General features: G+C 36.1%; 1 pseudogene; it reads left to right on the top strand.

The window, feature by feature from the left end:
* LOC105805114 overlaps positions 1–3,567 on the top strand; it is an 8,970-nt pseudogene extending 5,403 nt beyond the window's left edge.
* Positions 3,568–9,639: the final 6,072 nt, after the last annotated feature.

Raw genomic sequence — 9,639 nt, forward strand, 5'->3', positions numbered from 1 at the left:
AAAAGTGAAGATGTTCATCCAGAGCAAGCTAAACTGCTAGCTTTGCTGAAGCATGTCCAGTGTAAAGGATATCTGAATGAACATGTTGAACTTCTATATAAAGACATATAGGTTATATATGTTATGTAATTTATGTTGTATAATATGTACGTTACATGTATATACAACATCAGGGATTCCAAATATATGAAACAAATATCCACAGAAATGAAGCAAGAAATACACAGCAACATGGTCAACTGTTTAAGACTCCACTTTCAATAATGAACAGAAAAGTCAGACAGAAGATCAGTAAGAAAATAGAAAACCTGAACATTATTATACATAAGTTAGACCCAACAGACACGTACAGAACTCTGCAGTGGAGAGCAGAAAAATGTACAATATTTTCAATTACACCTGGTGCCTTCCGTTAGGACACATAATAAGTCCAATCAAATTTGAGATGACTGAAATCATACAGTGTATTTTTTCTGACCCCAATGAAATAAAACCAGAAATAAAAAGCAGAAGAAAAACTGACAAATCCAAAAAGTTATGGAAATTAAACACTCTTGAACATATTCTAGTCCAAGAATCAGATGATTTGATATTATTAAGATGTCAATACGACCCACAGTGATGGACAATTCAATGTTATATGTATCAAAATCCCATTGGTACATTTTTTGCAAAAATATAAAAAAGAATCCTAACATTTGTTTAGCAACTATGACTAGCCAAATACCCTTTCGAAAGAAGAACAAAGAGACAATACACTTCCTGATTTCAAAACATATTACAAAGCTAGAAAAATAAAAGCTATGTGATACTGGCACTAAGACAGATAAGTAGATCAAGGAAAAGAATAGAGAGGCCAGAAATAAATCCTTGTTTATATGATCAAATGATTTTCCCCAAGCTGGCCAAGACCACACAAATGGGGAAAGGAGAGTCTCTTCAACAAATGGTGTCAAAAACTGGATTATCTACACAAAAAATAAAGTTGGATCAATCCCTTATGATATAAAATTACTTTAAATAGATTAAATGCACATAAGAAATATAACTAATAAAACCCTTAGAAGAATATATAGGAAAAAAGATCATGACATTAATAGTGACATTGTTTTCTTCGATATCATATCAAATGTAAGAGCAACAAAGAAGAGAACAGTGGGACTTAATCAAATTTCAGAATTTCTATACATCGAAGGAAATATTTAGTGGCGAGACCATGCCACATACTAAATGGATAAAAGTATTTGTAAATTATATACATGACAGGAGTTAATATTCAGAATAAATTAATATAAACAACTCCAAAAATTCAACAATAAAAAGTTAATAACTTGATCAAAAAATGGACAAAGAATTTAACTGATAGTTTTCCAAAGAAGATACACAGATGGCCAACAAGCATTTGAAAGGAAACTCACAATTAATAATTTTTAGAGAAATGGAAAGCAAAATCACATTGAAATATCACCTTACACTCAGAATGGGCAATATAAAAACCTTGTCAAAGGTGTATAGAAATTGGAACCCTTTTGAAATATTCGCGTTGAAAAATAATGCAGACACTTTGAAAAAATGTTTAAGGGTTCCTTAAAAAATTAAAAATAAAAATTAGCATATGATACAGAAATCCCCCTTCTGGGTATCTATCCAAAGTATGCAATGCAGAATCTGTTAAGTGGTATGTGTGCACCCATGTTCATTTCAGCATTATTCACAAAAGCCAAGAGGCATAAGCAACTCAGATAGCCTTCAATTGATGAACTCATTAAAAAAATATGGTAGATAGACAATAGAATATTACTCAGCATCCAAAAAGAAAATCTTAGGCCAGGTGCAGTGGCTCATGCCTGTAATCGTAGCCTTTGGCAGAATTGTTTGAGGCCAGGAGTTCAAGGCCAGCCTGAGCAACATAGGGAGACCCAGTCTTTACAAAAAAATAGAAAAACTAGCTAAACATAGTCATGTGCACCTATTGTTCCAGATACTGACGAGGCTGAGGAAGGAAAACCACGTGAGCCCAGGTGTTTGAAGTTGCAGTGAGCTATGATGACACACTGCACTCTACCTCAGGCATGAGAATGAGAACCTGTCTTGTGTCTGAAAAAAACCACGGAAAAAATAAAAAAAGGAAAATCTTGGCACATTCTATGATAAAAGCAAACCTTCAAACTATTATGTTAACTGAAATAAGCCAGTAACAATGTTAGATAGTGTATGATTACATTTAATATGAAGTATCTTAAGTAGTCAAACTCATAGAAACACAAAGTATAACCTAAACATCTGTACCCCCATAATATGCTGAAATAAAAAAAAAAAAAAAGAAACACAAAGTAGAATGAAGTTTTTCAAGGGCAGGAGAGAGGGTAAAATGGACAGTTGTTACTTAATAGGTATTGAGTTTTAGTTTTGCAAGATGTAAATTTCTAGAGATCTTGTGCATAACAATGTAAATATACTTATTACTCCTGAAATGTACATTCAAATAAACTTAAGATGGTAAATTTTATGTTATGGGTTTTCCCAATTAAATTTTTTTTTAAAGAATAAAATAGTTGTCAAGCTTTTCAAAAATTACATTCAAATCACAAAAGTGCTTCTCTCACACCAAGATAATATAGATTCATCAATAAATATTGATACATGGTAAATTTAAGACTATTTCCACGACTACTCACCCAGACAAGACAAAACAACCATTGAAAATCAGCTAGGATAGGTTTATCATGACAGTGAAGGCCAGAGATGTAATACATACAGTTTTATAAACTAGGGGATTTCCCGTTTCCATATTGGACACACGGACAGGTCAGAAGCGAGTAGAGTGGCACCAATTAGATATATGTGCTTTCTTGGACCAAGTGACAGGATTTCTAGATGAACATGGGTAACTGGATGGACTTTCTAGCAGTCTCCCCAAAAGTGTGCCCATTCAGACAGTCTTATAGATGCAAGTGAAGACAGACAGCTAGAAGTTTCCATCAGAAGCTCCTTGCAAGAGACACATTTTGATTTAACACAGACAAAGCAGGGTAGCCACTCTGATGAAGAATCTGAATCTCATCTTTTTTCTGGCAGTGAGGAATTCACATCGGTTTGTGGCTCCAATGAAGAAGATAACGTAGAAAACCTTGACAAGTCCAGAAAGTCTCCGCATAAAGATTTGGGGCACAGAAAAGAGAACAGAAGGCGAGTAACTCAACCCCCTGCCAGAACTGAACCTGGAACAGCCACAAACCACCAAGCATTATCAGCTGTGGATTCAGATATACTAGAGATGTCACCTGAAAAATCAGATGCAATATAGTGGAAGGGATAGATGTAAATGCACCGAAAGCACAGCTGATGTTGTGGTCTCCAGATCAAAAAAGTGAAGATGTTCATCCAGAGCAAGCTAAACTGCTAGCTTTGCTGAAGCATGTCCAGTGTAAAGGATATCTGAATGAACATGTTGAACTTCTCACTAACTTCCCACCAAGGAAACTATCTCATCTGGACTATGACATTATGTTACAAGAGGCAGACCTTTGTCTTTAAGAGACTATCTTTGCACAGGAAAGACATTAACACCATGGCCTGAACTCTCTCAGCTTACCCCTCTTTTCCCTTTTCCTGTCATACCATATCACTAAGTATGCATTTTCGCTCATGGGACCATAGAGCCAAAGTTTGGCAAACGAGTCACGTGCCTTCTTTTCTATTTCTTGTTCTCTCCTATGATCAGTCTGTTTCTACCTCTTTTTTTTCTCCTCTCTTTTCTTCCCCCACCCCCAGCTTACTTTTTTCTTACCTAATATGGTGACCAAATAGAAGTGTAAGGATAAGATCTCTCCTAGAACTAGTAGCAAGAAATTTGTGTTCCAGTAAGTGGTCTCTTGCACAGCACTTCTTGGGGATCAAACGTTACTCTCCAGACTCCTTAGGCAAAGGAATGGCTAAATTCAGCATATGAACCAACTCTCTTTTCTGTTAAGTTCCCATTTTTAGTAGGGAGTACGAATTCTCCAACACATTTTGTTTTCTTTTGTTCTTCATGTAGGAAATATCATATAACAAAATATCTAGGCTTTGGTTTACATAGAAAAAGCATCCTTTATCATTACTAATCATATTTAACTTTTTAAAAAGGATTCCCATCTTTCCAGCTGTAAGAAGTATTTCCATGGCATCTGTTATTGGCAGAATGAGTGTTAAATGTGGAGTGTGTAGTCTGGGGTAGCTTTCAGTGTCCTAGCCTGAGTCGGTTTTCTTTATTATTACTCTATTAACTATATTGACCCTACTGGTCCTACAATGAACATTTACTGAGCACATTATGGTCACTGGAAAAGGAAGGTGCTTGCTGTTTTTGCCAGTACAACATATTAGTTCCTTTGATCCCTCCATTGTCTGGGTCCAGTGATCTACAGGAAGGCAGCTGGTCAATAATCATGCACAACAGCAATTTATAATTGTGACCACTATGGTTATTGACTGTCCTGGGTTCTTTGAGGCATACTAGGTATGCCCTTGGGGAAAAAGAAAATGTGCAGCTGAGAGTTCCTAACCAAGTTCGTTTGGTTAGAAATAATGATTCACTCTTTCCTCCCGGTTGGAATAATCTCTAAAAGTCCCTGCTAACTGAATGAGCACAATTCCTGATGCTGTTTTCTTTTAAAAGGTATCAAAACTGAAAGCCTCTCTCAGGGCAAGATCTTTAAACTCAATTCATAAGAAAACATAAGTAAGGGTGGTGGTGGAGATTACCAGTAACCTTCAGATGTTGTAAGTTTTTCTGCCAACAAAGGCCACATTCAAACTGTAGTTAGTGAAAGGCTTGTTCAGTATGTTTTAGAAGAGGCCATCTTGAATCTGTATAATACTATTTACATACCAGTTTCACTATAGATACGCCCAGTTCTTATTTTGTGCTTAAAATAGAGTCCTCTGAAGGGGTAGCAATAATTCTGGTGACAAAATCAGAACTTTAACTTGTTGTAAAATCATAATATAGAATGTACCTATTTTGTCAATTGGGGATTCAGACTGAATCTTCTACTTGAGGAACATAAATTGCTATTGCACAGATACCTTTAAGTTGCCATCTACTTTAAGATTGCTCTCTTGGCAACTAGTGAATTGGGGCAGGGGAAGAGGCTACGTGTTGCTTGTACACAAATTACAGAATATGGTTTCGAATGGCTGCATTTTGAGGGATCCCCCCTAAAGAATGAGTTATCAATTTCTTCAAGAAGATCACAGAAAATTCTTTTTATCCTTGAGTGAGTCTTTTTGATTTAATGTTCTTACATTTTTTTCTCAGTCTATGTAAGTGCTTACGTATAAGTATGTAATTGTATAAATATTTATAAATATATTTACATAATTAGTTTCATTTATACCTTGAGTCAAAGTTCTCTCTTTAGATTGCTGAGTAATACCACTTTGATGTCTTTTCATGGGCTCTGGAGGCTTAATTATCAGTTTCTTATTTATTGAGGAAACATGGTTTCCATGTTAATTCCTCAATTGTATCTCTCAACTTGGATAACATACTTGCTATTTGAGGAATAGAGCCCTATACTATCAAAGGTGCACTGGAGGGTCAAAAGTTTATTTGTAGTGGACACATCAGAAATCTCAAAATGAAGAGAGGCACATTGTTAAGAAGGTTATGCTCATTTTTGTGCTCTGATGGCATCCACCTCCACTCCCAGCAAAGTGACAGCTGAAGCCCAATAGAGAAAAAATGTAAAGTCAAAAATTTTTCCTATAGGTCTCGATATTTCATCTTCTTGTCTACTAGCTTCTCTTGATAAAACATATCAAGAAAACCTGAGACAACATGTTCATTAATGAGAATATAGTTCTTTTTGCTTTCCTCAGCACTTCCATATTCATTTATGAGAAACCAAAGTGAGTTTTTCAACTTGGGTTACTGTGAGATGGTTAAATATATATGAAGTGATTCGAGACAAAACATGATACATTCATCCAACTTAATACAACTGGAATGTTTAGAGTACAAAGGTAGACGGTTTCATTTTATTTTGAGGCAGGAGTATAATTATCTCGGGGTTGATATAGAGGCCCATGGGGAGGAGTTATGGATTATACATGGGAAGAGTAAATAAGGAGTATTGCCTTGATCCAGAACTTAACCCACTTATGGAGTATACTTCTTCCAGTTTGGCTTATATTTTCTGCAGGTTACTTTGCTCTTTGGGCAAGAGGTTTTATTGAATAGAGTAAATGAAATCAGTAAGGTTAGTTAAAAATCATTCCTTATAGGAGTTGCCAACAGCTTGGAAGAGAGTTTAAAAGATAGGGAGGAAAAGAACAAGGTAGACTTAGAGAGTGATGAAAAAATACAGGGAGATAGAATGAAAACTAGTGGGTAAAAAATGAGAGCTGTACTTTTTTTCAATTTGACTTAGAAAAGAAGAAGAGAAGGGAAAGAAGAGTGTCAAATGAGGGAAAAACAAGGAACTAATTTTAAGTAACTGCCATGTGCTAGGTGCTTTATGTGCATTTTCTCCTTCAATCTTTCTAAAAACCCTACAAAATGTATACTTTCCCCATTTTATAGATAAGGAATAAAACAAGTGTAGAGAACTTGTTGAGGATGTCACAGTGAGTAAGTGGCAAATCAGAATTGGAACCCAGAGTCCATGCTATTTTTACTTCCACAGTATGTTCTCCTACAATAGAGGAATCAATTTACCCAAACGATTGTCTTCCCATTGTTTTGCTTTATAAATTATCATAAGTTTTGTTTTCTTAAATCTAAGGAGACTAGTTGAGAGAAAGCTTGTGGGATTTGCACTCTGACTATAAATTCTTATTTACGTCATTATTTTGAGAGGCTGATTACCAATTGCTTTAAAGAATGATGCACCCATGAAAATGTGAAAGAAAAATAACTGTGTGGCATTATCTGCCAAGAATAAATGGAAAGGATAAAAAGGAATTTCATCTTTAACTATTTTTCAGACAATATAAATTGATCTTTTCTGTGTACATCCATACTTGATTATTGAACCCTGTATGTGTATGTTTTACAATCTTTTATGAAAGTCTACTTCCTTGACTTTATATACCAACAATTATTGAGTCGTTAATCAAAGTTGGATATATTTTGAAATATAAAATCTGATTCTTACTTGTTTTATCCAGTTAGAAGACACACTGCAGATGAGATAATTGGAGAACATGTAAATGGTTGCCTTTCTAAAGCTGAACTATAATTACAATAGAAGTTTAGAAAAGAGAATGGCATAGGTTTCAGTTAGGAAAGTCTTCACAAACAGGTAAGATGGAAAGGTGGCAAACACGGTAGTTCAAATTTTCTTTTGACTCACCTATATTCTCTAGCTATACCTTTTGTAACTACTAGATTTAGGGCATAAAGTTTGTCAATAAGAAATAACAACTCTCGAAGTAGGAAAAGATTATTGATCCCCAGGACTAAACATTATTATACAGCAGAGAGCTCACTTATACACTTAGGAAAAATACCAGAGGGAGCCACAAGCAACTGAGAAATTAAAGAAAGTGCATCACTATTCTAATGATTCCTTTTTGCCTACAGTAAACTTAAACTTTCAAGTGAATCTTGTAGTAAATATGGGATGCCTACTAATTATCTAATTTACTTCTTGCATGATGTGAAATTCTAGTATATTGTTCTGAATATCTGAATCTAAAATTACAAAAAATTTAATATACAACAAAACAGAAAGTGAAAATACATAGAGAATGTGAAATTAGCAAGATCGTGGAATATGAAGTCCCCTGCTTTATATCCCCACAGCAACAAACATTTTGCAGCCATACACAGAAAAAAGTGCCTTTACGACAGCCCAGCACAGTCGCTCATGCTAGTACTCTTAGCTACTGAGAGGCTGAGGTAAGATCACCCCAGTCTAGCAGTTTGAAACTAGCCTGGGTGACATAGTGAGATCCCACCTAAAAAAAAAGTGCTTTTCTGAGAGCTTTGGGATCCAGGGAGGAGGATTCCAAAGCTGCTAAAGCCATAGAACAAGGAAGGTAAGTTTAAGAAGACAGGCCCTAATTCAGGTGACAAACTTGAGGACTGGTTCTTGGCTACAGACCAGGAAATGGTCCAGTCAACTTGGTCCCACTGAGAATTCTGAAGGGACCATGTAGGCATCTCCAACTTCTCCCAGCCATGATCCGGTGGTAGTCTTGCCTATGAAGAGACATGGGGAGAGATGCCCATTTGTGGTCATGGAGACAAGCCTACACAATTTGGTACTCACTGGGGTCTCTGAAGCAGTACTGTGACCCAGTTCTAGCCCTCTGAGACACAGTTATTGCCCAGTTCTGCCCACCCAAGGACCTATGCAGTGAAATGGAGAAAACTTCTCAGTGGGAGCTACACTCATCCATACACCTGATATCAGGCCCGCCCTTTGCAGACCCAACAGCAAGTCCCTGCCCTACAGATCAAAGTCATGAAGGCAATTCAGCCTGTTTATGAATAAGACAGAATTCACACCTACCGAAGACCCTGGTAACAGGCCCACACTAAAGGCAGACCTAACTGCATACCCAGCAGCAGACTTGTGACCCAGTTACGACCGCTCTGATCTGCAAAGCCAGAGGAGATCCCATAAGCCTGGTACCCCCAAAAGAAGATCTTTACCAGATGAAACTGGCTTATAAAAACTAGAAGAGGTGTCTGCTCCTTCAAATGCACAGACAACAATCCAAGTTTATATTATACCCATTTTCGATGCCTCTATTTTAACACAGTATTGGAAATCCTAGGAAAAACTATTAGGAAAGAAAACAAAACAAAACAAAAAAAATGTCCAAAAAAGAAAGAAGGAAAATTGTCACTGTTTTTAGATTACATGATCTTATATACAGAAAACTAAATAGTACATGAAAAAATTGTTTAAACTAAAACATGCACTCAGATATAGTGCAGATGAGCAAAATATTAAATTAACATATAAATATCAGTGAATCCATACAATAAAAACAAATAAAAAAGCAATCTCATGTACAATATCAAAATATTTTTTAGCAACAAATTTTACCACGATGAAAAGGCTTTGCACTGAAAGAATATAAGACATTGAGGAGAGAAATTGAAAAAGACACAAATAAATGTAAAAATTTCCCATGGTTATAGATTGGAAGAATAAGTACTTTTAAACTGCCATATAATCCAATGTGTTCTATAGATTGAATCAACTCCCTATCAAACTTTCAATGGTATTTTCTATAAATATAAAAAACTCAATGTTAAAATTTTTATGGAATTACAACATAATCTTTTTTTGAGAAAGAGTCTTGCTCTGTTGCCGAGGCTAGAGTGCCATGGCATCAGCTTACCTCACAGCATCCTCAAATTCCTGGGCTCAAGCAATCCTCCTGCCTCAGTCTCTTGAGTAGCTGGGACTACAGGCACGTACCAACATGCCCGGCTATTTTTTTTCTATTAATATTTTCAGTCGTCCGGCTAATCTTTTCTATTTTTAGTAGAGACTGGGTCTCACTCTTGTTCAGGCTGGTCTGGAACTCCTGACCTCAAGCGATCTCTCACCTCAGCCTCCCAGAGTGCTAGGATTACAGCCCTCAGCCACCATACCTGGCCAAACTACAATAGACTTTGCTTTTTTTTTTTTT

The sequence above is a fragment of the Propithecus coquereli genome, unplaced genomic scaffold (genome assembly GCF_000956105.1).
Source record: "Propithecus coquereli isolate 6110/MARCELLA unplaced genomic scaffold, Pcoq_1.0 Scaffold125, whole genome shotgun sequence".
Lineage (NCBI taxonomy): Eukaryota > Metazoa > Chordata > Mammalia > Primates > Indriidae > Propithecus > Propithecus coquereli.